The sequence below is a fragment of the Lissotriton helveticus genome (assembly GCF_964261635.1).
Source record: "Lissotriton helveticus chromosome 1_1 unlocalized genomic scaffold, aLisHel1.1 SUPER_1_unloc_61, whole genome shotgun sequence".
Classification (NCBI taxonomy): Eukaryota; Metazoa; Chordata; class Amphibia; order Caudata; family Salamandridae; genus Lissotriton; species Lissotriton helveticus.
The window spans coordinates 191,355-218,738 of NW_027611705.1; the positions used below are offsets into that span (position 1 = coordinate 191,355).

Consider the following 27,384-nt stretch of genomic DNA (forward strand, 5'->3'; position numbering starts at 1 on the left):
TCACGCTCACAACATTACAGTTAGTTGGGCATCGGGACACATCCTTTGAATTCATGTTTACAACATCACAGGTAGTTGAGCATTGGGACACATCACTTGAGACACCATCATCTTTCCCGGAGTGAGATATTATGTACCCTCAGAACAATACAGGGGTTTTCACCAGGAATTAAAGCAACGTGTAAGTCTGCCTGATGGAACCAACTCAGAATGCTGTCTCTGCAGGAGATGTAAATTTTCCCCGTAGTGAGTCGTCCCTTATAATCAATTTGACCATTAAAATAACCCACAAGTTTAATAGGCTTTCTCCCATAGGCTAGTGGTCTTATGTCAGGTTTAAAAACTTTTACCTTTCCAAGAAGTTTTTCTTCAAAGAAAACTTCGGGTATCAAAGTAATTTTTGCTCCGGAGTCAAACAACATTTTGACTTCACAATTATCAATGCGCACAACGTCAACAGTACCTTTACACTTTTTTTTTTATCAGATAAGGAAATTTCACGACAAAATACATCATTTGAATCAGAATTAGAGTCTTCATCAAATAAGGAAATCTCACCACAATGTAACTCATCTGAATCAGAATCCGAGTCTTCATCAATTATCACTTCCTTCACTTGTTTTTTTTTTCTATTAGTTTGAGACCTGCAAGCCTTCGAATAATGCCCAACCTTACCACAATTATTACATTTAGAAGATAAAGCCGGGCAGGACCTATCATTGGCCAGATGATCAGAGGCATTACAACGAAAGCACTTTAGCTTGGAATTAGGGGAGGATCTGTAAGACTTAGAAGATGAAGGAGTGAAGTTGGTCATTTTCTTAATATTTCTAGGTGTAGTTTTATGGTCTGTCTTTTCCAGGGACTTATTCTTACTAACAACTAGGACCTTTTCCTCAGACGTTTCTTTTTCCTTTTTAAAAACTTTTACGCATGCAAGAGAGTGTTCTAACCTTTTGGCTATGGAGATGACTTCATCTAAATCAGGATCATCTTTTTGCCAAAGCTTGTCCTTAATTTTTTTTCAAGCAACATCCTAACATGAACTGATCCCTTATTCTTTCCTCTAAAGTACTTTCAAATTTACAGGTGGCAGCCAATTTGCGTAAAGCTGTAACATAAGTTTCAACAGACTCCTCATCTTTCTGTATACGCCTACCAAAGTGGTATCTTTCTAAGATGGTACTCACTTTTGGCAAGTAGTGTTTATCTAGCTTTTTAATGTTGACTTCAAATTCGTTCAAATTGTTTGCCTCCTCAGTACTCAGTTCAGGCAAATGTTCGAACACCTCTTGCCCTTCGGAACCTAAGCAGTGCATTAGAAGCGCAGACTTCCTTTCCGCGGAAAGAGAAGTGCCACATACCCTCGCATAATTCAGAAACACTTTTTTCCACTTTGACCAGCGAATGGGAGGATCCCCTGGTTTTGATAGGAAAAAAAGGAGCAGCAGTAACGTTCTGCATAACTCGCCGGTAGAATGGACGAAAATTGGTTTGAAGACAGAAATAAATCAACAATTGAATAATATGCGTAAAGTATGGAAGTAGAAGTAAGTGACATAAAATATCAGCACATGAATCAACTCATCAGTAAAAGTAAGTGACATAAAATATCAGCATATGAATAAACTCATCAGTAAAATATGCGAGATTATGCCAATGAACCTGTAAAATAATAAGAGTGAGTGGTATAAAATACTAACATATGAAGAAACTTGTTGTTAGAAATATGAGATCATCATTAAAACCTGGGAAAAGAAAATTTGGTTAAAAGAGAGTACATTATGTTTATAATAAATACACTCTAATAAAGCTGAGTGTGTCAGCGTAGATGAAGTCTTCGAAATCACACACAGTACAAAAGCTGAGTGTGTCAGCGAAGAGAAGCCCCTTCCTTTTTTTTTTTTTTTTTTTAAAAACAAAACTTAAATCCCACAAGGTAGAGTTGAGTATTGAAGTGTTCTTGTTGTTAAAGATGCTACCGTAGCACAAGATCGTCAGCCAGCGATTAGACTTCTTCACTGTTGGTAAATGAAGCGTAGTTCTTGAAGTGCCGTAAATGAAGCGTAGTTCGTGAAACGCTGCTGTGACAGAAGGTGAAAGGCCACTGTGAGCCGCTGTCCCGGCGCGGCGTTGTCAGGGAAGCTGTTGAGTGTTACAAAGAGTCACAGAAGGTTCGCCTTCGTCAAAGAATGACGCATAAGAAAGGCCACGTAGAGAGGCTTGACACGCAGCGTCAGGAGCATGCGCACATGATGCGAGTAACGAGCTTGGAGCGCGGTGGCTGGAGACAGAGGTAATTGTTTACTTCTAAATAAATCTCGTTGCAGCCTTGTGAACGTCCATATGTTTACTTGCAAAGTTATTTTGGTTGTAGCTTCACAATCAACAAAGCGCACATTTTAAAATCCATTAAGGGAATGCCGTTTACTTTAACAACTCGGCAGGCAGTTTTATTAGTCAATCCCTTAGAAACAAGTGACAACTCGGCTGGCAGTCATAGAAAATTGATAATTATTGACTGTTCTCCGTAAGGCTAACTTTCCACAATTTCAGGGATGTAAATATTTCTAATGTCAGTAAGTTAGAGATATGAGAAAGTAAAGCCAGGGAAATCTGCCATTTTAAACGTATGATAAATGGACAGAAATGCTTAAGCCTCAAAAGGGAATGTAATGGCAGAAAATTTAAAGGAAATTATAAATTGATGTAAAATTATTTCTAAAGCCCAACAGGAAAACGGATTTAGCGTAAAGTACCTTAAGTTGAGGCTTGGTGTTGAGATCCTTTTGAGAATTTCTTCTTTTTGAAAGGGAGAGAAAATTATTTTTCCTTTGAATGTTAGTTGGAAGAAATCTTCATCCCAGAAATCTTCATCCCGTCCTCGTCGCCAATGTGAAGAAGTACATCTCAAATGAAGGATGATAAAAGGAATTTATTTATTCTTATCACAAGAAGAAAGGATCTCATCCACAGGAGGCACAGGCTGGCAGCAACTGCTCTTGTCCTAGCCTCAATTGGAATCTTCACATAACTACATCATACATTCTAAGAATAACATTCTGTAATCACTTTAAACATATTAAAGAAGGATACCACAGGTGGGTAACAGAACAAATGTCAAATCTTTAATTAATTGAAGTTTTGTGTTTGTTTAAATAATAGTTTTCCAAATGAAGCTTAGAGTTGGCTGCAGAAAAATAATGCATTTTAAAAAGTGACGCTTTCTGAAAAGAGGCCTGCTGATGTAAAGCCACAAGAAAAAACGTATTTTGAAAAAAGATGAGAAGCCTATAAACTCTTATTGTGGAAAGTTTTGAAAAGAACTGCCAAAAGGCGACCCTGTGGAGAGGTTTGCTATTGTACCACGGGAAGCTCAGAACGGACAGGCTCAAGGTTGGGAGGAAGAGCCGCGGCATTTTTGTGCATTACATGAACATCTTTGCTACAAAATGTAGCAGCCTAAGGAAGTGTCGTCAGGACTCTGTGCATGAACAATGGGTTAGTGAAAAAGGCCGGACCTGAGACGGAAGATGTCACAAATTACTGTGGCACGAGGTGGTATAGCCAATGGGGAGCCAGAATTCAGCTGTTGGAATGTGAAAATAGTTAGTTTAGCCTTAGTTTTAGGGTATAAGAATTGGCTCAAGGAGCAGACTTTTTTTTCTACGCTTCTTCTTTCCAGAGGGACGTGTTCTGCTGATGGACGAGCGCACGTAAAGAAAGGAGACTTTTAAAGACTTTGTTTTCAGGCGATGAGGGTAGAGACAGGGAAATAGTTAGGGTTTGGAAATGCTTATTTTCGCTTATTTCTGTTAATTAATAATATTTCTTCAATCAAGCTCTCTCTTTATTAATGCTGAATAAACATCTCTTTATGACATTTTCTAATGCCTGTTTAATAAAGTTCCAAAACCTAAGTTTTTCTGAGTATGTTTGAATAAACTTACTAAATGACAAGCTGGTCGTGTTTATTGTGGATAGTTTAAACAACATATATAGATCTAATCGCCTCATAATTCAGTCGCTCTGTTGTTGATATGGGCCTGGTATTGTATGGTAAGTTTGGTGGTAGTAGGTAGAGTCATTTATGCAGAATTTTGGTAGGAGCACTGGATCAAAAACAAGCATTTGCACAGCCAATAGGTCTTGCCTTTGGGACCTTATAAGTGTTTAGCCATGCAACAGTTGATGTTGTTGCACCAAGGATATTGTGCTGGATAACTAAACACTTATAAGGTCTCAGAGGCGAGACCCACTGGCGATGCCAATGCTCGTTTACCTGATGGGCATTGGCTGACCGCAGCCTGGTTACTGAGGCCCTAGTGAGGTTGAGTCATATTTGGGGGTGTTTTAGCCTCATCAGATGATGCTGTGCAGGCCCAGGCCCAGGTGCAATGAGGCGCAGTCGGTGCTGACTGGGAGTGCGTTGCCAATGCTCGTTTACCTGATGGGCATTGGCTGACCGCTGCCTGGTTACTGAGGCCCTAGTAAGGTTGAGACATATTTGGGGGTGTTTTATCCTCATCAGATGATGCTGTGCAGGCCCAAGCCTAGGTACAGTGAGGCGCAGTCGGTGCTGCCTGGTTACTGAGGCCCTAGTGAGGTTGGGTCATATTTGGGGGAGTTTTATCCTCATCAGATGATGCTGTGCAGGCCCAGGTACAATGAGGCGCAGTCAGTGCTGCTGGGAGTGGGTTCTTTCACTTTCGATTGACAGGGCTGCCCCCCTTCACTCTGGTGAAAGACACAAACGGGATTCAAGCCGATCTTCTCATCACAGACTTTTCAGGCGACACAAATGTCACTGTTTGCTGAGGCCTTGAAAAGAGACCCAACTCCAGCAGTGAGGGCCAATGAGCATTATTGATACAAAATAATCATCGATCGATGCAACAACAACAACAACAACAGATGAATCCCGCACAGCAGGCTGGAGACCCTCCAGCACCAGACAATCTTTGTATCTCTTGGCCTCACCTGGGGTTTCATGTGGGCCCTGCTGGGGGTCTGGGCTCACCCAGTCCTGCCAAGCGTCACGCAACTGGTGTGACACTCACGCATTTCAGCACGGTGATCCGCTTCACCGCACTGAAATGCATTGTCACGCATACCAGCGGCGCCCGTCTCTGACTGTTAACCAGACTCACACACCTGCAGCTCTCAGCTCTGATAGCGCTACAACTAGTATCGACTCTGCCACCAGGAGCTTCCTCAGCCTGTTGCCCTGGAAACAGAATGCTTCTACCTGAATTTTAATAGTGCGCGGGCGCGGCTCTGACACAGGGGCTGGGCTCTCAGTCCGATCGGCTTCAGCCAATCACTGACGACCGTGTCACCAGGGGGGCCGGGCGGGAATTATTAATCCGGATGTGTGCGACGGCGGTACTGCCGTCATGTCCGGCCCGGAATTTAAAGTCGGCGGCGGGGGAAATGAGACTGCAGCCTGCCACAGCCTCTCTCGTGCCATGATGGCAAGCCGCCCTCCGCGGGCCACAAATCGATTGCGGCGCGGCCACATGCGCCCCGCAAACCTGAGGCTGCAGCAGCCGACCAGCCGGCGAAAAGTCAGCAATGGGCTGTTTGACCACTGGAGGACGAGGGAGAACGAGCGCCGCGGCGGGGGCGCCGAGGCGAGGAGTGTCCGACGACGAGTAGAGGCAGCAGCAAGCAGCTCTGCCCGGATGAAGACAGCAGTGCCCTGGCAGTAGTGGCAGCCACTGCTGCACATCAGGGCTGGGCAGCAGCAGGTGTTCTCTAGTCAACAAGTAAGTGTCAGCCCCCACGCAGCGCTGGCTGCGCATACGAGCGACGCCGGGTGATGATCTGATGTCCGCACTGTAGTTTATTTTTATTAATGTTCAGCAGTGCGCACGTCGTGCATATTTTTAATATGCAAGTGTAATTGCGTGTACTTTGTTGGTTATCGGGTTTACTTATTTCATGTAATGTCATTGGCCACACGCACTATACTAGCAAAGTTCTTCACACGACTTTTAAAATTGAAACAATGCATTGGGCTGACACCTTGAATGCTTTGTGTACAGATCGGTCAAACGTAAATTACAGTGTTTACACAGTGACTGCACAATGCTCTAGCTAAAGTCACATAATATCAGTCATTCTCGCAAGAATTACGCTTATTAGATGCGAAAAATCATAATTTTGTCCACTGAAAACATAATCGCCCTAACACAGGCACGCATGCATAAACTGTACCTTTCTTCTACTGAGGACTTTTGTTAAAAGCGGGAAAGTGAACAGCAAAATAAAGTAACTGTTAGACAAATACGCAGAACTTCCTGTATTTTAAACAGAGCGGTCTGGTGTTTCATATTATTGTTCATAGGAGGCCCAGTCCTGTGTAGTCGGTGTAAGGCAGTAATAGTTGCCTTCTGTATGTGCACATGCATTAGTCGGTGACGAAGGAGGAGCCTCAGGCAGATTAAGAGAGCACGTCACAATCATAAACCCTAAATCCCGCCAAGATTAGGCCGGCGGGAGCATCACAGGCGGGGGCAATAGGGTTAGTCTCCCATTTCTGGTGCTCTGCAACAGTTTCAAGAAGTTCTTGGAGTTTCTTGTTGCTCAATTGGCTGTAATTTCTGATATTTAGAAGTTTCCATTGTCTTAATTGCATGATTTCTGCTCGCGAGAAAGTGTCACTCATAGTCGTTGAAATGTCACTCATAATTTCACTCAAATTTTTTAAATGTCACACATGGCAATCTGAAACCTTGGCAGCTATGCTCACCTGGGGTTTCATGTGGGCCCTGCTGGGGGTCTGGGCTCACCTGGGGTTTCATGTGGGTGCTGTGGGCCCTGCTGGGGGTCTGGGCTCACCTGGGGTTTCATGTGGGTGCTGTGGGCCCTGCTGGGGGTCTGGGCTCACCTGGGGTTTCATGTGGGTGCTGTGGGCCCTGCTGGGGGTCTGGGCTCACCTGGGGTTTCATGTGGGTGCTGTGGGCCCTGCTGGGGGTCTGGGCTCACCTGGGGTTTCATGTGGGTGCTGTGGGCCCTGCTGGGGGTCTGGGCTCACCTGGGGTTTCATGTGGTAGTTTGGTTGTTGTGCTCCCTGCTGAGCTGAGGCCAGGACTGAACCATGAGCGCGGGATAACGAGGGCCTGTTCATGGACACCTGCGCATGCGCCGGAGACAGACACTGCCTCCTACAGCGAAACACGGTGAAAGACGGCCTGATAGATGAACAAATGCGCATGTGCTGAGTATAGATACCACCTTCCGCCGCGGAGCGCGAGTTAAGGAAGGCTTTGAAATAACAACTGCGCATGCGCGGAGGACCGAGCGCGCTGTTAAGACACTCCAACGCCAGAAGTCGTTGTAAGAAAGATTTCTTTATTTAATTCACAACACAGACTCCGACAGCACAGCTCAAGAGATACAACGACTGCCTCCCGCCGCGGAGCGCGAGGCGCCTCGAGGCACAGCACAGGGTGAAATGTATGCATTTCTGTGCAAAGCTCTCGGTTCTGCTCCTCTATGGGTGAGTTGGTCTTTGCTCTGCGCATGCGCAGTGAGTCTGAGTGGTTATACTCTGCGCATGCGCAGTGAGACTGAGCGGCCTCTGTCCAGGGCACTTCACAGTCTGTACCCGGTGCAAGCTCCTAGCTCTGCCTTACGAAGTAGTGTCTTCGCCCCGCACTTGCGCAGCTGTGACGCGCGGTGCTGCGCATGGGCAGCTGTGATAGTTGTTTTGTTCGCGCGTGCCATGGTGGCTCGTGCAGCGGCCGGAGCTCGCGCGTCACTCGGCGGGGAATAACACACCGGGCCCCATTCCTCACGGGCAGCCGGGCCCCCGGGGCCGGAGTCAGTCGAGCCGGCCCCCGGTGCGCCTCTCCCCAGGCCCCGCAGCCCCCACTGACCTGGTGCTCAAGGAGAGGAGAGGGGACCTCAAACGCCCAAATGTGTGTGTGAGGTAGTAATATTTTTTATTGGCTTTTATGCTTTAAAAAAAAATATTTTTGTTATTTATGAAGAACTAAAGAGAGACCGTGACATCGCCATAGTCAAACAGTTCCATATAATCCCGTCCCCGTGGGTGTGTTCGTGGTGATCCTGGTGTCTGATTCCTGGTGTTCGTTTGGGCCTCGCGCACTCCGGCCGTTCTGCCACATCCAGTCCGTGAGAGCCACAAAACAAGGCTCAGCTGCACGGCGCGTGAGCCTGGCTGCAGCAGGCCCCGCTTCCAAGCTCCATTGGCGTGATGTTTACCTTCTGCTATGTATGTCAACATTTCAGGAGAGCAAAGAGGGAGATAAAAAAAATAAAATCTGGAGAATGGGGCTTTGAATCGGTTTACTGGCATGTATGGGGTTTGTATGGGTCACTGGCATGTATGCCGGGGTTACTGGCATTTTTGGGCTTTGGAAGTGGCACAAATGCACTTTTGTTCTTACCTTTCAGAAGCATGGAGCGCAATGGCAGGCAGAGAGGGTGATGCACGTGTGCACGGCCTGGCAGGTTGTTGGCAGAACATGCACCCCTCCCACCCCAGTGGCGTAACAAAACTTGAGGGGGCCCCCTGCAAAGAACATAGGGGGGCCCCACACGTTGGGCCCAGTCAGGAGCTCTCAAGCCAGGAGTCTGCTGCACATGCGCAGTGCTGGCAGCGGCTACCCCGCAGGAGCTAATGTTATGCCACTGCACAGAGACAGATTCACGTATTTTAGATCCACCTTCAATATTATTAATTTTCATAAATGCTTTAGATCAGGGGTCCTTGTAATGTGGTATTTTTGCCTCATACTTTTTATCAAAATCCCTTGGGGCATGCCATAAATCTTCCTTGACTTTGTCTTTCAGTCTCATCTAGATTTTACCAATGTTTCTGGTGGAACGTGCTTCAGAATGCAGCGTTTAATCCTACTTTGGCTCTAACGTTCTTGGGAACCCCAAACCTTACTTTAAAACATTGATTAAATCATATTTCTTTTCACAAGATTCCCAGTTTAAGTGTGCACCTAAAAAAGTATTTCGATTGCCACAGATTGCCCTGGAATGCCACTAAGGGACAGTAGGACACAAAATCTTCTGTAATATTGCAGTGTGTGTGGAGTGATCGTCCTTCTCTCCACGCGCAGCTCGGTGGCTCTTCCAGTCTGGATGCTGCGGTCTCCCTTCCACTGGATGTTTCTAACTTGAGTCTAAGACCACATCTCCTTTGCTCTCCGGCCCTTTTATTCTCTATCCTCCTACGGCTCACCCCCCTGGTTTCATATCACACCCAAACCATTTCTCCATTCCCAACTTCACCCTTCCTCGCCACCTCCAGCCTAAAACCAGGCTACGTCACACCCATCTGAACTGGAAGTCCCTTCAGTCTCTGCAATCCGAAGTAATCTTATCTTCATAGACACCCCTCGTCTCTCCCCACCTTCTACCGTCTCTCTGACTGAGGACAGAGGAAGGAGAGAGAAGGAATGAGGGTAAAAGAAGGAGAGAGAAGGAATGAGGGCAAAAGAAGGAGAGAGAAGGAATGAGGGTAAAAGAAGGAGAGAGAAGGAATGAGGGTAAAAGAAAGAGAGAGAAGGAATGAGGGTAAAAGAAAGAGAGAGAAGGAATGAGGGTAAAAGAAGAGAGAAGGAATGAGGGTAAAAGAAGGAGAGAGAAGGAATGAGGGTAAAAGAAGGAGAGAGAAGGAATGAGGGTAACAGAAGGAGAGAGAAGGAATGAGGGCAAAAGAAGGAGAGAGAAGGAATGAGGGTAAAAGAAGGAGAGAGAAGGAATGAGGGTAAAAGAAAGAGAGAGAAGGAATGAGGGTAAAAGAAAGAGAGAGAAGGAATGAGGGTAAAAGAAGAGAGAAGGAATGAGGGTAAAAGAAGGAGAGAGAAGGAATGAGGGTAAAAGAAGGAGAGAGAAGGAATGAGGGCAAAAAAAGAGGGAGAAGGAATGAGGGTAAAAGAAGGAGGGAGAAGGAATGAGTAAAAGAAGGAGAGAGAAGGAATGAGGGTAAAAGGAGAGAGAAGGAATGAGGGTAAAAGAAGGAGAGAGAAGGAATGAGGGTAAAAGAAGGAGAGAGAAGGAATGAGGGTAAAAGAAGGAGGGAGAAGGAATGAGGGTAAAAGAAGGAGAGAGAAGGAATGAGTAAAAGAAGGAGAGAGAAGGAATGAGGGTAAAAGAAAGAGGGAGAAGGAATGAGGGTAAAAGAAGGAGGGAGAAGGAATGAGTAAAAGAAGGAGAGAGAAGGAATGAGGGTAAAAGAAGGAGAGAGAAGGAATGAGGGCAAAAGAAGGAGAGAGAAGGAATGAGGGTAAAAGAAGGAGAGAAGGAATGAGGGTAAAAGAAGAGAGAAGGAATGAGGGTAAAAGAAGGAGAGAGAAGGAATGAGGGTAAAAGAAGGAGAGAGAAGGAATGAGGGTAAAAGAAGGAGAGAAGGAATGAGGGTAAAAGAAGAGAGAAGGAATGAGGGTAAAAGAAGGAGAGAGAAGGAATGAGGGTAAAAGAAGGAGGGAGAAGGAATGAGGGTAAAAGAAGGAGAGAGAAGGAATGAGGGTAAAAGAAGGAGAGAGGAGGAATGAGGGTAAAAGAAGGAGAGAGGAGGAATGAGGGTAAAAGAATGAGGGCAAAAGAAGGAGAGAGGAGGAATGAGGGTAAAAGAAGGAGAGAGAAGGAATGAGGGTAAAAGAAGGAGGGAGAAGGAATGAGGGTAAAAGAACGAGAGAGAAGGAATGAGGGTAAAAGAAGGAGGGAGCAGGAATGAGGGTAAAAGAAGGAGAGAGAAGGAATGAGGGTAAAAGAAGGAGAGAGGAGGAATGAGGGTAAAAGAAGGAGAGAGGAGGAATGAGGGCAATTTAGTTACTGAAAGCCACAGCTATGCTGTAATAGGCATCACGCATTGCATGTGGCTGCAAAGCAAATGGAGAGGCGGCGGGGCGCGTGCGGAGCACAGTACACGCAGGTGAATTGTCAGACGCACAAAACTGCATATACAATAACTATTTCCTCAAACCAGAAATTGCCAACCTCCAATGATTGACACCCATGCCTCATGCAAAATTAACCACTACGTCTCATGCTTGCAGATTTAACCACCTGTTTAACATCAGACTGCTTAATTAGTTGTATGTATGTACATAATTCTGAATGCTTCTCTATATACCTTACAGAGGGGCTGGAGACAGTGCCGGCTTTAGGGTGGTGCGACCGGTGCCACTACACCGGGTGCTAAGGGGAGGGGGCGCCAAAACCCTGGATCTTTGATTTCCACAACGTTGATCCTCGAGGAAATAAAATACGGACACAAGCGTTCACGTCATCTTGGATGAAATAGCTTTAGTGCTGGCCCGCGTCCCACAATTGCTGTGCCCTTACAAAAATCAAAGAGCACCTGCTTAATTCAAGCTGTGTCCCTTTCCATGATAATATTAGCAGTGACACGCAAAGGTAGCTATGCTCTCGACACTGCATTAAAGGTCAGTTTGGTCCCATGAATTAGCCCTACTCCCATCAGAGTGTTTACGTGACATCCAACACCATGCTTGAATTCCATTTCTATAATTCTCAAATGGAAGCTCGAAAAAGGCTTTCTTGAAAGTTACGTTTTAGTTGGTGCAGTTTTCAGAGGTTATGCAAGCTGTGCATTAAAGCTACAAAAAAGTCAAATTGCAATTACATAACTGTACAAAAAAGTTTAAAGTATTTTGTTTTGATGGATGATGTGTAACAGTGACATCAAGTTTTGGCCTCCACTGATTTAGAAAATATTTAATAAAATGTGACCTCCCACAGCGCCGATAAAATGTGCTTCCTGAGGATTATTTTTACTATCCTCAAACAGTAGAATACAAAATTGCCCTCATAAAAATTGACAGAAATCACTGATATTACTAATAAATGTAAGATGCTACTGTCACACAATGTTTAGGCCAGCAGAAATTTCATTTGCTTTTGCTCACTATAAAGTAGCGCAGAGGTTTAATGTGCCTGCTGCAAAGAACAGGTACCCTGCAGATCACAGAACTGTATTTTATTTGGATAGCTCAGTGGGTCACTGCATGTGTCAGAGAGATTCTTCTGTTACTTGCTGCTCATAAGTTGCAATTCTAGTATAGCTCAGAGAGCTATGATCTGTCCTCCAAGAGTTTAGATGCTTTCAGACTGCGTGATATAGGTTAGAATATCATTTTTTTCCCTAGTCTTTCATTATACTAATGTAGCTAAACATTGGTTTGTTTGGGGAGAAATGTATTCTTACTACTACTAAAGCCAACCCTGTGGTGCATTTTAAATTGTGAATTTGTGCTTTTCCAGACCAAACTCTTAAAATATACTGGCTACTGGTTCCGATGTCCTGCGACTCCTTCACAATATAATCCCCATTGTCTTATGTAACATTTCCCGTAACGCCGATTCACATTGTTTCTGTAGAATGTGTGTGTGTTTGACGTATAGTGCTCTTACACTCCTCATTGGTATGAATAGCGCTATAAATCAAATGAAATGCATGTGAGAGACAGGAGCTATAGAGAGACGGGGCCCTGTTTGAGTGTGGTAGTGAGCAAATCCGTGTAGAGTGAGGTTATTGGGGGCGCCTAAAATGCCTAGTTCTAAACCCGGCACTGGCTGGTGAATGATTTCAAACTACTGTCATAATATTATAAATCCAATACCAAAAATAATTTACACACACAGACGTGGTGGCCTCTAGAAGCTGCTAACTAACCTTCGTGCGCCAGTACATGGGGTGGGCAGAAGGGCTGCGGAGATCAGCAGATACGATGCTTTTATTTTTACAAATGGGGCTGATTCAAGCACTGTTGCTCTGTGGGTGGACGGTTCTTAACACCTCCTTCGCAGTAAAACGCCCAAAGTTCCACCAGTAGTTGGTGTGAAATCCGAGCAGTGATTAATGCTGTGACGCCGCTAATAAGGAGGTGTTCTTTTACTGGGTTACATATCACAGAAGTGGCTGAGATTTTGAAATGAATGCCAGGAAACTGAAAGCCTGCTGGGAGGGAGCGCGCGCATTACCAATAATAACATAAGGCAATCGTGGTGCTCAGGCTCACAGTAGCAGTCGCTCGAATCTTGCACCCTGGGGTCCCTGAATACAGCAGCCCCCACTGCACGACATGTGACCGTGGTATCGTGACTGCCTGTTCATTTTACTCGTCTCACCTGTGACCTGCAGCTTCGGTTTCAGGAGCAGGCTGCCTTGCGCCGCACATGTGCAGTTTACATTGAACATGGCTCAATATAGTCACACCCTGGCCTCCGCCCCGCCCTGAAGACCACGCAGTGGCGCGCACTGCTGCGCTGCACCACGTGTAAAGACTCTTGTGACTTTCATGGCGCACATCGCTTGTACGTGTGCGCAGGAGCGTAACTGTAAAACGAACTGGTCCCAAATCCAGTCAATGAGCGTACTGGGCTGAGGGGGCCCCTTGGAGCTAGGGGCCCCCGCACTGCGGGGGCCTTTCTTATGCCCAGGGTGCGGCACCATTTAATTTATGGTGACTTGGAGGGCGCGTGCGCACCATTTAGGCTTGCTGCTGGCTCCTCTCAGACTGAGGGGCCCCCTACGTCCCCTGGAGCGCAGGGCCCCCCGCAATGCGGGGGCCTGTGTTACGCCCCTGTCCCACCCCCCTGTGGCAGCCCGGGCTGATACAGCCCCCCCCACCCCTGCCCCAGTACTTCGCAGGTCTTTAAAAGACGATTCCCTTGTTAATGACGCTTTGTTGGTTTTTACCCCCTTCGAGAACCCCTGCATCGCCACTCTTTGCTGGAAGAATTAGAACTTTTAACAATACCAAGCCCTGTGAGCTGAAACCCCGAGGAATCGGGTTTTTGCTTGTAGGAATCGGGAGGCGGTAGACTAGCCTTCAAATCGGTAGTCTCACGCCTAAATCGGGAGGGTTGGCACGTCTGGATTGAGTGGTTAGGTGGGTCAAGAGAAGTAACGAGAGGTCAACAATGTGTATTGTCACAAAGAGAAATGGCAGTCCTAAAATAATCGGCGGGAGGGGAATTCCTCCTTTCGGAGCTAGGGCCCTCACGCACCCAGCCAGCTAGGTGCCATGCTTCATCATTTGGGCCTGCTCCTCGTTGGGTTGGTGCTGCAATACCTGACGGGCCCCCAAAGAGGGACTCTTGGGTGATGATCTTTTGTTCTTTGCCGTTTGGTGCAGTGGAGGTAAGGGACCTATAAAGTATGGATGTGGTGTAATGGAAAGTGATTAAAACAGGTTGGGTAGTCCAAAGAATGACTTTTATTGAGGTTGGCTCCCCACCTGGTTAAAAGGAAGAGTGGTGACTCTCTGAACTAATGGTTCGGGATAACTGCGCTCTACACTTAAGGGGTCGACAGGTTTGATGCCTCATAGTCTGGAGGATCAGTGGCAATTCATCAGGACCTAGTGAAAAACTATCAGTACGAATGTTACTGCATATTGTGCTGTGTGTTATGTAGTTGGCTCCTCATATGCAATGCATTATTTAGCTCTTCTCGTTGAGTCCATTGTCGGTTGTGCCCAGACGTAGGATAGTTTTTCCTTCGAAGCGCGATAGTATGGAATCAGTGCGACTTCCTTTTACGTGTTTTAGGACTGTCCATTTTATGTCTTGTGTCCTATGTCTTTTTTTCTTCGTAATGTTGTACTGTGGTAAATAAATAATTAATTACCGGTACTATTTTTTTATGCATTAACTGAAACAGATAGCTCAATAAATAAGAGGCAGGATCCGTGATATCTGAGTCAGAATGGGCTTTAATCAGATGGCTCGAGCCAATGGACCATCGGGTTCCATCACCTGCAAAGGTTCAGGAAGGGACAGACACAAGGGGGAAGAAAAAAAAGCCCTCCCATCATATTAACATCATACAGTATATATAGTAAAACGTTACAATTGCATTACATACAGTAGGCGTAACAAGTGACAAACGAAAGATAAGAACATATGGGCGTACAAAGAAGGCGTGCACAGGGCGTGCACGGAGACATGTGATGTAAACGTCACAGAAGTGTCATAAATGGGTGGATACATGGAGGGGGCTACCTGGGCAGCTGGAACCTTTAACCTACTGGTGCGCGCAAACGGGCCATGACGTGTAACTGGGGAGAGCTGGGGCTCTGACTTCTGGCACTAGAAGAGGAGACTAAAGTCTGGGATGTCAGGACGACATATACCTATAGTATATCTGATATCTTGTGTTTGGAGTACATGTTGATAGAATCTAAATGTCATCAGCGCAAAGGCTACTTGACACTAAGGCTGGTGCATGCATATATTCTACATGTATTGCGTGTGCTATGAATCTTCTATGAATACTAATTCAGTAATTCTCTTGCATGGAGACAGGAAGACTAGACTATAGCTGAAGATGTTTATGCGGTTCGTTAGCTTAGGAATGTGAAACCGGGGAGCTGAACTGATAACTAGAGGCATAACATATTCTTGGCAGACAGGCAGGCAGGCCAGGCCGGGCACCGCGCTGCTTGGCAGAGAGTAAGTGAAGGGTCAGGGATGCGGGAGGGGCTGTATCGCTCCTCGGAGTGGTTTCAGGAGACTGGAGCTCGAATCTGGTGTCCGGGCCCTATGAGGCCTAGAAACGGAGACAACTCAATGAATTAACGTGCACAATGTAAAACGTTGGCAACATAGGCCTAATACTCGTTGCTTTCACGAGGACTGGATAACTGGCATACTAACGTTGGACACAACTATAATTGCGTCTTTATTCGGTCAAGGGGGAACATATGCATATCGATCATGCACATATAACATATAATGGGGAACACGTAGGGACACATGACAAGGCAAAATTCGATTTTCCTCATTCCCTCCTTGTTCCCTACGTTTCCTTCAGGAAACATCAATATTCATGATACCATCTATCTGTTCATATAGCATCATTTGCTCGTCTCTTATCTTCTTGGGATGGGACTTGGGACTTGGAATACAAGAGGTAGCGCACAAACCGCAAATCGCAGGGCCACATTGTAAACAGAGACAGCAACTGAATATGATCATTACTACTATTCCTAGGAATGACAATACTTTCCATCCCCAAGCAGATATTACACTCCAGAGCCAACCGGACCATGTCCAGGTGCCTGGATTCTGATGTAACTGATGGGCTATCTTATGAAGTCTTGTTATAGCTGAATAAACAGACGGTGCGTTATTAGGAATGAAAATGCAACAACTAGATCCGATGACTCTACAAGCTCCGCCCCTATCGGCCAGTATGACGTCAAGAACAAGGCGGTTTTGAAAAACGACGAATCTCATAACAGATTGTTCTTCTGTTAAGTTACCTAGAGCGGAAGTAGTCTCATTCACTACTGCTTCAAGGGTTCTGGTTAACCTACGTATTAGCTTACTATTCTGGACAGGTCCTATGAAGAAAAATAAACCTTTATTGAAGTCTGTATACTGTTCTAAGGCAGTTTCAATTTGATCGACAATTGGGGACTCGATCTCCCTTCTATGTCTGACGTGTACTAGATGTGTATTTCTGTGATAATCGGATGGGGCTAGGAAAACCGGTGGCAGTAGGAAGGCAATGTAACATGTTCCATTCCAATCTAGGGGCAGACGTACATATGCGGTCTGACCACATACAAAATACGAATGACGTGAGGCTTTGAAAGTAGACTTCCCACTGTCACTATACTCGACCACAGTAGTACAATCACTGTGTCCTAGATGTACTGAACCATTCTTTCTGACACATAATTCGCCTTTCACTGGTAGGACTGTAATAGCTGGCAAGTCTGGAGTAGTCTCGGACTGAACATTCAAAACCATGAAATTCGAGGAATAATTACCTAGATCATATACTTCATTTTCTAGATCTAACCCTGTCCTATGGGAAAGACCTTCCTTGTCTGGTAAACATGTTCTATTCAGAAGGGACTTATCGTCTGAGGATGATGTTAACGTAAACCATGCTCCACACGACCCATTGTGTGAAAACGGATAGGGAAAGAGTGGCAGAACTCCCTTCGGTGTCTGGAAAGGGGGGAGTCGACCACACACCCAACAATTTGTGGCATTGCTAGTCTGGTGTGAATAGTGTAACATTCGGATAAAAGTATTGTTGCGCATAGCAGGTCGATAGGATAACTCGTGTGGAGGTAGTTCACTAAAAGTGTGCTCTACTGTATCATTAGAGGAAAGATGTACATGTGAATCAACAGGAGGAAAATATACATGTAAAACATAACTTATGCATGTAATCGTAAGACTCAGAAATAACATAAGCAATAAAGTGACAATACATCTGCTGCGCAAATTTTTACAGTAACGTATTTTCTTGGAGTTTCGTCTAACTCTCTCACTATGGGGGTCTATCTCATACATGTCAGGAACCTGTCTAACCGCTTCACCCGAGAGGGACTTAAACAATTAAACTGTCTGACTTGCTAGACCTGAGCTTGAGTTTATACTCCTGCTGTGGAGTTTTCTCTAACAGGGGAAGTTTAGAGTCAGTATCGGGGCAGTCCTTGAGAAAAGTCTTTGGACGGAGTCCATGAAAACGCTTGATGTGGCTGGAGTGAAGCCAGCCTTTTCTTCCTTCTAGCTTTACGGCGGTCCTTGTGGTCATCAGAACTAGTTTCGGCTCTTTCCAGCGGGGCTCCAGCGGACTTGAACGATCAAAGTTCCGCACTAATACTAGGTCGCCAGGAATGACCTTGTGCGGTTTCACTTGAGTGTTGTCTGGAAAGGCAGCCGCAACCTGTGAACGACAAGAGAGTAGTGCAGACATCAAGGAAGCTAGGTAATCTGTCAGCATATTACTGTCAACATCGGTTATTTTACGTGGCATAGGTGTACCCCACATGTTCGGGGGACGACCGAATACCACCTCGAAAGGTGACAGACCTGAACGGGAGTGAGCGACCATTCTCATGTAAAAAAGGGCGACTGGCAGGGCTACCATCCAATCTACGCCTTTTTCTGCGCAAACCTTTGCAATGCGGATTTTCAGAGTCTGATTATGTCTCTCGACGAGGCCAGCTGCCTCGGGGTGTCGCACACAGTGGAACTTCCACTGGTACCCTAACAGAAGAGATACTTGTTTCATGAGTTCGGATGAGAATGGCTGGCCGTTGTCTGAATACACGACCCTGGGCAAACCATAGCGGGGGAAATACTCACGAACCAACTGCCTGGCAGTGGTCGCAGCAGTGTAATCTGGGACTGGATATGCTTCTGTCCATCTGGACAAAGCGCATACAACTACGAGGACATACTTGAAACCTCGACATCGATCCATCTGAATATAATCCATCGGGAGGACTTCAAAAGGGTGGTCAGGAGGATGGAATCCACCTTGTTCCACCGGAACACCTTTACCTGGATTGAACTGACAACATATCATGCAGGTACGCACTTTCTGCTTGGCCGCTGCTCGTAAATGCTTGTTAAACCAAATATTCTGGATGCTGTCTAACATGGCTTTTTCTCCTAAATGTGCTGGACTATGTGCGGTGTTAATAATGACTTGAACCATAGAGTCGGGGAGAAACCATGTGGCTTTTCCCTTCGTCAACCATCCTTGATCTGTCTGGACCCCTCCTTGTTCAGACCATTTCTTGATTTCGTCTGGGGTAGCATGTGTCTGTATGTCTAGTACATCTCGTGTAGGGTCCTTCACTGTCATACAAGTAGTCTGATCTGGAATATCTATCTTGATCGTGTTAACTGTAACGTCTGGAGTCTGGGCTGTAAGCTTGGCTGTTCGATCTGCTAGATCGTTACCTTGAGAAATGGTGTCAGTGGCTTTCGTATGTGCTTTGCACTTCATAATGGCAATGGCTTTCGGTAAATGTATTGCTTCTAACAGAGCTTGAATGAGGGGGCCATGCTGAATCTTGGCTCCATGAGAGGTCATAAAGCCTCTTTCTTGCCAGAGTACTCCAAAGTCGTGAACGACTCCGAATGCATAACGTGAATCTGTATATATGTTTACTTTCAGGTTCTTGGCTCGTATGCAGGCTTGGGTCAGAGCAATGAGCTCTGCTGCTTGAGCAGACAGGGTGTCAATACGATGTGTTTCTATAACTTCAGTTTCAGTAGTCACTGCATATGCGGCTACTAGTTCTCCTGTACTTGTTCTCATACATGAACCATCCACATAAAGTGTCAGGTCGGGATCAGGTAATGCAATGTCAGTCAAGTCTTGTCTTGGCTTTGTCATGGTGTTAATAACTTCCACACAGTCATGTGTGGCAGGATTCGATGTAATCGAGGGTAACAGTGTAGCAGGATTTAAAACGTTGCAGCGTCTGATTTCTATGTGTGGCTGAAACATTGTCAGTTCATATCCTGTTAAACGTGCTATAGTCAAGTGCTGTGTCTGTGTTCGGTTTAAAAGAACTTCCACAGAGTGTGGAACTTGTACTGTCAGGGAGTGTCCTAACACTATGGAATCACTTTGTCTGATAGCTAGAGCTGTGGCTGCAACTGACTTGAGGCACGCAGGCAGAGCCTGGGCTACTGGATCTAATGTGCTAGAAAAATAAGCACAAGGCTTGTGTTGTCCTGCTTGATCTTGCGTGAGAACAGATAATGCTGTACCATCACGTTCAGTGACAAAAAGTGTAAAAGGCTTACTGTAGTTTGGTGTCGCTAACACAGGTGCATTACATAAAGCTTTCTTTAACTCATTAAAAACAAGTGTATGTTCCTGGGTCCAAGGGAGGACAGTCGATGTCGCTGCCTCCTGTGTCGTTAACTGTATCAGTGGTTTAGCTAGATATGCGTACTGAGGAATCCATTGTCTGCAGTAAGAAGTGAGGCCGATAAAAGCTCGTACCTCCTTCTGTGTCTTGGGCTGTGGAAGATGTGCTATTAACTGGATACGGTCAGGTGTCAACTGTCTACCCCTCTTGGACAGTAAGTGTCCAAGGTATACCACTTGCTGGACACAGAATTGCAGTTTCGAAGGGGACACCTTGTGCCCCATCTCTGCCAGAAAATACAATACTGTCAGTGACGCACGTTCGCAGTCACGTTCTGTACGGGCAGTGATTAATAGATCATCGACATACTGGAGCAGAGCAGTGTCATTTGGCATGTGAATACTGTCTAGTTGTCTTTTAAGTGCTTGACTGTAAATACTAGGACTTTCTGTGAAACCTTGAGGAGCTCGTGTGAATTTATAGCTTCTTCCATTTAAACAGAATCCGAAAAAAAACTGGCTGTCTGGATGAATGGGGACACTAAAGAATGCGTTCTTGAGATCAATAACAGTAAAGAACGTAGCTTCAGAATCAATGGCAGTCAATAGGGAAGAGATATCTGGAACCACAGGGTACTGGGGTATGATACATTTATTAAGTTCTCGGAGATCAATCACTAATCGATATACTGGAGGTGCATTTGGATCAGTACGTTTAAGAATCGGAATGATAGGAGAATTACATACATTGGAGTCAGTTTCTACAACTACTCCTTGAGCAATGAGCTCGTCAATGATTTTCGATAAGGCTGCTACAGCCTCGGGTGGCAATTTGTACTGTCTGATTCGTGGTGATACAACACCTTGTTTCAGAGTGACACGATATGGTGTAATGTGCATACAACCTACATCAGTTGGACCTTGCGCCCATAAATGCTGTGGTACATTCAGTAATCTTGGATCAAAATCTCGTAACACATAATGACCTTTAAAATCACGTAAAAACAATCTCACTCCTTCCGGAGAGCAGCATATTACCGCTCCTAATTCTTTCAATGTTTTAATACCAAGTAAATTTTCAGGACAGGATTTCGTAAGTAACAAGTCTGTAGTTCGGGACAATGGACCAACTTCTAGGGAAACTGGTTTCGATATTTCATTAACAATAGGCTTTCCTGAAAATCCCAGGGAAACATTTCTTGAGCCTGAGAGTGGAGCCCCTGGAACCTCGTCATGACTAATGGTAGTCCTACTTGCCCCTGTATCAATCAGAAACTTTCTGTCTTTCCCTAATACTTGACTGTGTACATAGGGACCCTCTTGATCTACAGGAATCTCGATGAGAGGCAAGCCAACCTCCCTCTCTAGGCTGTTTCATGAATACTGCTGATATTCTGGATACTCTGACTGTGCGTACTGGTACATCTGTTGTGTAACATGTTGTGTGGCAGCTATAGGCTGCGGTACTGTAACTGTCTGTTGTGCGTTCTGCGGTGGCTGGGAATTCTGCGGAACATGTTCTTGTCTAGGAGGACGTGGTCTCTCTTTCGTCTTACCTGTAGCTATGTTGTGTTTCAGAACTGCACATTCGTTTATATAATGACCTGGCTGTTTACAGTAATTGCATGTCCCTTTAACAGGAGCTGCAGAATGACTAGTCTGATTCGGACCCCTCTTCTGACTATCTTGTGGAACGGACTGTGCAACTAGTACTTTCATTTTCGTGTCTTTCATACGTCTCCTTTCGTGTTCTTGCTCTTACCTGATTCTGTTCTGGTGGTACTGTAACATCTGGAGCATTTGAGACGGGGTATTAGCTTGCCAAGTACTTTCGACTTTCAATACTCTATTTTTAACTTGCGGTAAAGAATTCTCAACTAGTTTGGTAACAAAAAGATGTGGATACGACTCACTACTTGTTTTCAGACCGCTATTTATAATGAAACATTTCTCAAATCTGGAATAAAAATCACTAGTGTCTTCATCTTGTTTCTGTTTACAGGCTGAGATGGCATCCCAATCTTCCTTTTTCGTGGCTAATAATCTTGGCAAGACTTGTATTAACAGTTCGGGCAACTCTTTGGCTCTATCCCCAAGACCAGTACCTGGGACTCGTGCATTATCTTCGTTCTCTAACGCGGTCCAGTCTATCTTTTTCTCTCCCACCTCCCATTCTTTCTCCTTAAGTTTTTCATATATGCCCGCAGGCAACAGGACCTTTAACATTTTGATGATATCAGGATACGTGTATTCTCCCATACGGAGCATGTCTTTTAATTCTCGGTGGAACCCTGCTGGATCTTTATCGTGACAGGGTATTAACTTTTTCATCTCTAGTAGTTCTATTTTCGTTATAGGGGGGTAGACAAATACTCGTTCGAGATTACCCCCCGCTCCCTTAACTGGATGCACTTCTCGCAACGGATTCTGTCTGTCTATGTAGAATGGGGGTGAAACAGGAACAAAATGTGGAGTCAGGAACGTTCTGTATTTGTGGCGCTGTTCTAAAATGACACTAATTAGATCGGTACCTAGACCTTTCCATCTGTTTAGGAGTAACTCGTTCAATACATTGTATAAGGGACCTGGATCAGAATGCTGATCCTCATACAGTGTGATGAGGTGCTGGATCATGTACATACCCACCAGTCGCTGCTCGGCTGGGGGCAGCTTCAGAAACATTTGGGCCACTACTTCGTCTGGAAACGTGGTAGAATCACTAGTCCATCGGACTGCTGATCGGGCTAGTTCTTGTTCATGCATGGTACTAAGCTCATTGTAACCTATTCGTAGTTTCAGAATTTTATCGGTAGCCTGGAATACTTGTTCAAGAGAACACTGTTCTGGTACGGGAGGAGGAAAAGCTTTCTTGTAATCTAGGCGTGAATGTCTATCTGAAGATCTCGTTCTGCCTACATACGCTATTCTGGTGGGATTCTCGTTGTCTACCTCTTCGCCTGAAGAGTCATTCTCTTTCTCGGCTACTTTTATGGGATTCTTTACGCCATAACTCTATGGCATCTTTCTGGGACTGTCTGGCTTTCTTTTTCCATAATGCTTCTTCTACTCTCATGATGCACTCGGCATCCCATGTTCCTGAAACATGCCGTCTATATTTCTCTTCGAGATGTTTAGTATAGTCAACCCATAAATCTAGATACAGTATGGCATCTAAGCCATGCTTATGATACATGAAATGTCCAGGACTGTCCCTGGGAGGGACAGGAACTGATTCTTCGAGTAACCCTTTTCTCGTTTTTATCTGACGTAACTTCGAAAACAGAGGCATATTTGAACCGTACTTGAACTTGAACACAATACACAATGAACACAGTAATGAATAGCGAAACAATCATTCATACCACGACATCAAGAACACAATAACAGTTCGAACAGAATACTACCTGATACATTGAAAACATAATACTTGAATTTCTCGAGAACAGACTTACTGGATGCACTGCTAAAACAGTACAGAACATACCGGTCTCCTAAAGAGACACGTCATACCGTATCCACCTAGGTGAACATGTCGGACCGGATCTGTGTACCCAAACCCGTCGGACCGGGCACAAATTAATGAACACCCGTCTAGATACCCACAGCAACGGTACTCACCGGGAAGCAAAACTGAAGGCCTCGGACTGGACTGGACTGCTACGACGTCTAGTTACTGCTACGCACTACGCATGCGCTTCGGGCTTCGGGCTTCGGTTACAGGTGGGCCTCCGGATACCTCGGACCTTGCTCTCTCGGCTTGGGCTCTGGTCGGGACGAACCGCCTTCCTCACCGCCTCGTCTGGATGCCGGACCGCAGTCTCCGTCTCCTCCGTGGGCCTGAGGGAGACTTGAAGCAGAAATATCTGCACGTGCACTGTAGGGTTCCGTCACGGCTGTAGAAGGGTCAGGGGGCCTGCGTTACATCGCCGGCGCGTGGGGAAAGGGCTCGTCCCTATTCGGGCGCCATTTATGTGGTAAATAAATAATTAATTACCGGTACTATTTTTCTATGCATTAACTGAAACAGATAGCTCAATAAATAAGAGGCAGGATCCGTGATATCTGAGTCAGAATGGGCTTTAATCAGATGGCTCGAGCCAATGGACCATCGGGTTCCATCACCTGCAAAGGTTCAGGAAGGGACAGACACAAGGGGGAAGAAAAAAAAGCCCTCCCATCATATTAACATCATACAGTATATATAGTAAAACAGTAGAATTGCATTGCATACAGTAGGCGTAACAAGTGACAAACGAAAGATAAGAACATATGGGCGTACAAAGAAGGCGTGCACAGGGCGTGCACGGAGACATGTGATGTAAACGTCACAGAAGTGTCATAAATGGGTGGATACATGGAGGGGGCTACCTGGGCAGCTGGAACCTTTAACCTACTGGTGCGCGCAAACGGGCCATGACGTGTAACTGGGGAGAGCTGGGGCTCTGACTTCTGGCACTAGAAGAGGAGACTAAAGTCTGGGATGTCAGGACGACATGTACCTATAGTATATCTGATATCTTGTGTTTGGAGTACATGTTGATAGAATCTAAATGTCATCAGGGCAAAGGCTACTTGACACTAAGGCTGGTGCATGCATATATTCTACATGTATTGCGTGTGCTATGAATCTTCTATGAATACTAATTCAGTAATTCTCTTGCAAGGAGACAGAAAGACTAGACTATAGCTGAAGATGTTTATGCGGTTCGTTAGCTTAGGAATGTGAAACCGGGGAGCTGAACTGATAAACTAGAGGCATAACATATTCTTGGCAGACAGGCAGGCAGGCCAGGCCTGGCACCGCGCTGCTTGGCAGAGAGTAAGTGAAGGGTCAGGGATGCGGGAGGGGCTGTATCGCTCCTCGGAGTGGTTTCAGGAGACTGGAGCTCGAATCTGGTGTCCGGGCCCTATGAGGCCTAGAAACGGAGACAACTCAATGAATTAACGTGCACAATGTAAAACATTGGCAACATAGGCCTAATACTCGTTGCTTTCACGAGGACTGGATAACTGGCATACTAACGTTGGACACAACTATAATTGCGTCTTTATTCGGTCAAGGGGGAACATATGCATATCGATCATGCACATATAACATATAATGGGGAACACGTAGGGACACATGACAAGGCAAAATTCGATTTTCCTCAGTACCATGGGTGCATTCTGGACTTTGCATTTAATTCTTGATCTGTGTTGAGTGATCCTCTTTTTTACTGCCTGAGTTGTTTTACCTACATATTCAACCTGGCATGGGCATATTACATAATATATTACGTTGGTACTATTGTAATTTGTGAATTCTTCATGTATGATACTTTTGCCTCTGTATTCAAATTTATCTCAATTGGTACTCAAGCATGAGATGCACTTTCCACATTGATGGTGTCCTTTAATGTGAGGTAGTGCTAGCATGGTCTGTATGGAAACCTTTGGTCTCTTCACCTATGTATTGGCACGTACCAGTTTGTCTTCGATGTTTTTGTCAGCTGACAGCTGTGGGGCCTCTGTTGGTTGCTGTCTTAATTCACAGAGTTTACCTTGGGTTGGGAACAAAAGTCTGATCCGAGGGATGTAATGAGCCAGATCACTTTTGTTTGCCATGGTGGTACTGTCTGCCACCTGGGATGTATCTGTGAACAGGTTACGGTTAGCTGCTGCACAGATGAGGAGAAGAGTTCCCCGTAGGTCAGTTCAGTGTCTCAGGAGAGTGTAGATAGAGGTATCCAACTGAGTTCAAAGGGGCATAGAACTGATGAGTGCCTCTGAAGTAGATGGCCACTGTCCATGTTCTTTCACCTAAGCATGTAATCAGATGTAGTATTGATATATAGGCAATCAACGTAGCATCAGTTTGGTACATTCATGATTGATTTAAAGCCTTCGATCCATATTGAAATAGTCTTATTGAGGAACACCAATTCTTATTAAGAGATGCAATATCAATAAGCTGGTAATCACCATCGCATCCAGTCAGATCAAATCTTGAAAGGATTATTGCTTTTGATAAGTACTAGCGTGTAGTCTCGTCGGTATGCCAGGTGATTGCCTATATATTTATCCTACATCTGATTACGGAAATAGCACCTTGGTGAGCTTCCCTGCACCTGCTTCACTAGTGATTGATGCTCCTGTGTGGGCATAGGGTAGGCTTCAGTGAGCTCCTACCCCTTCTTCAGCCCTGGTGCCACTGTGCCTGCTGCACTAACAATAGATGTGCCCATGTGCTGTGTAGTGTTCAACCTACAAGGATACAGTCAATCAATCAATCAAGCAGACAGATTTGCATAGCGCGCTACTCACCCGTGAGGGTCTCAAGGCGCTGTGAGGGGGAGGGGAGCCGCTACTGCTCATTCTACTGGGAGACCTCAACTTCCACCTGGAAAAGAAAAACGACAGCAACACCACCACCCTTCTGGACAATCTGGCCAATCTCGGACTCAAACAACTTGTTGACAGCCCCACCCATGTAGCCGGACACACGCTCGACCCAATCTTCACCTCCAGCAAGCACATCTCCTTCGATCACACCACAGCCCTCCATTGGACGGACCACAGCTGTGTTCACTTCAGCTACAAAACTACCTCGACCCACAACCCCCCACAACCTATTCCACGAAGAAACTGGAACAAAATCACCACCGACCAACTCCTCACATCGCTCAACCAAAACCCTCCCGCCTTCTCATCGGACCCAAACCAAGCGGCCTCCAAACTCAAACAATGGATCACTCACAGCGTTGACGAGAACAGGGTAGCAAAAAGGCCCCCTGGTTCAACGAGGACCTTAAGAAATCCAAGAAACTATGCCGTACACTCGAGAAAACATGGAGAAAAAACCCAACCGCTGACAACCTGACCACCTTTAAGACAGCCACCCGCAAACACCACCAATTGATCCGATCCACCAAGAAATCAGCATTCAAGGACCGACTCGACAGCAACGCCCATAACAGCAAGGAACTATTCAACATCGTCAAAGAATTTACCAACCCCACCGTAGCCTCAAACGACATTACTCCTTCCCAAGACCTCTGCGATTCGTTATCCTCTTTCTTCTACAACAAAATCGCCAACATACATAACAGCTTTGAGAACATTTCCAAAGAACAGTCCACTCCACCCACCTCCGAACATAAACAGCCCTCTAACATCCTTAACGCCTGGAACACAATCCCCACTGAGGACACCATCCGCCTAATGAACTCCATCCATTCTGGCTCGCCAACCGACCCCTGTCCCCACCATATCTTTAACAAAGCAGACTCCATCATCGCACCCCATCTCCGTGATGTCATCAACTGTTCCCTCAGCTCCGCTACCTTCCCAGAAAGTTGGAAACACGCCAAACTCAGCGCCCTCCTGAAAAAACCTACAGCAGACCCCTCTGAACTTAAGAACTACCGCCCCATCTCCCTCCTCCCATTCCCTGCCAAAGTCATTGAGAAAGCCGTCAATAGCCAGCTCGCCGCCTTCCGCCTTCCTTGAATCCAACAACTCCCTCAACTCCTCACAGTCCGGCTTTCGAGCCAAACACAGCACCGAAACCGCCCTCATTGCAGCGACTGACGACATCCGAACACTACTGGACAACGGAGAAACAGTTGCCCTCATCCTACTCGACCTCTCCGCCGCCTTCGACACAGTTTGTCATAGCACCCTTACACAACGCCTCAACAACGCCGGGATACAAGGAAAAGCCTTGAACTGGATCATCTCGTTCCTCGCCAGAAGAA

At 45.7% G+C, this 27,384-nt stretch overlaps 2 protein-coding genes across 3 annotated transcripts in view; one reads left to right on the forward strand and one right to left on the reverse strand.

Annotated features, from left to right (window-relative positions):
- Positions 1–7,136, reverse strand: part of LOC144806309 (uncharacterized) — a 74,383-nt gene extending 67,247 nt beyond the window's left edge. For both annotated transcript variants that reach the window (XM_078672702.1, XM_078672701.1), the window contains exon 1: positions 7,040–7,136. The gene's annotated coding sequence lies outside the window, so the exon portion shown is untranslated. The remainder of the gene's footprint in view (positions 1–7,039) is intronic.
- A 608-nt stretch (positions 7,137–7,744) lies between these two features.
- Positions 7,745–27,384, forward strand: part of LOC144806315 (uncharacterized) — a 30,954-nt gene continuing 11,314 nt past the window's right edge. The window contains exon 1 of the mRNA XM_078672705.1: positions 7,745–7,936. The gene's annotated coding sequence lies outside the window, so the exon portion shown is untranslated. The remainder of the gene's footprint in view (positions 7,937–27,384) is intronic.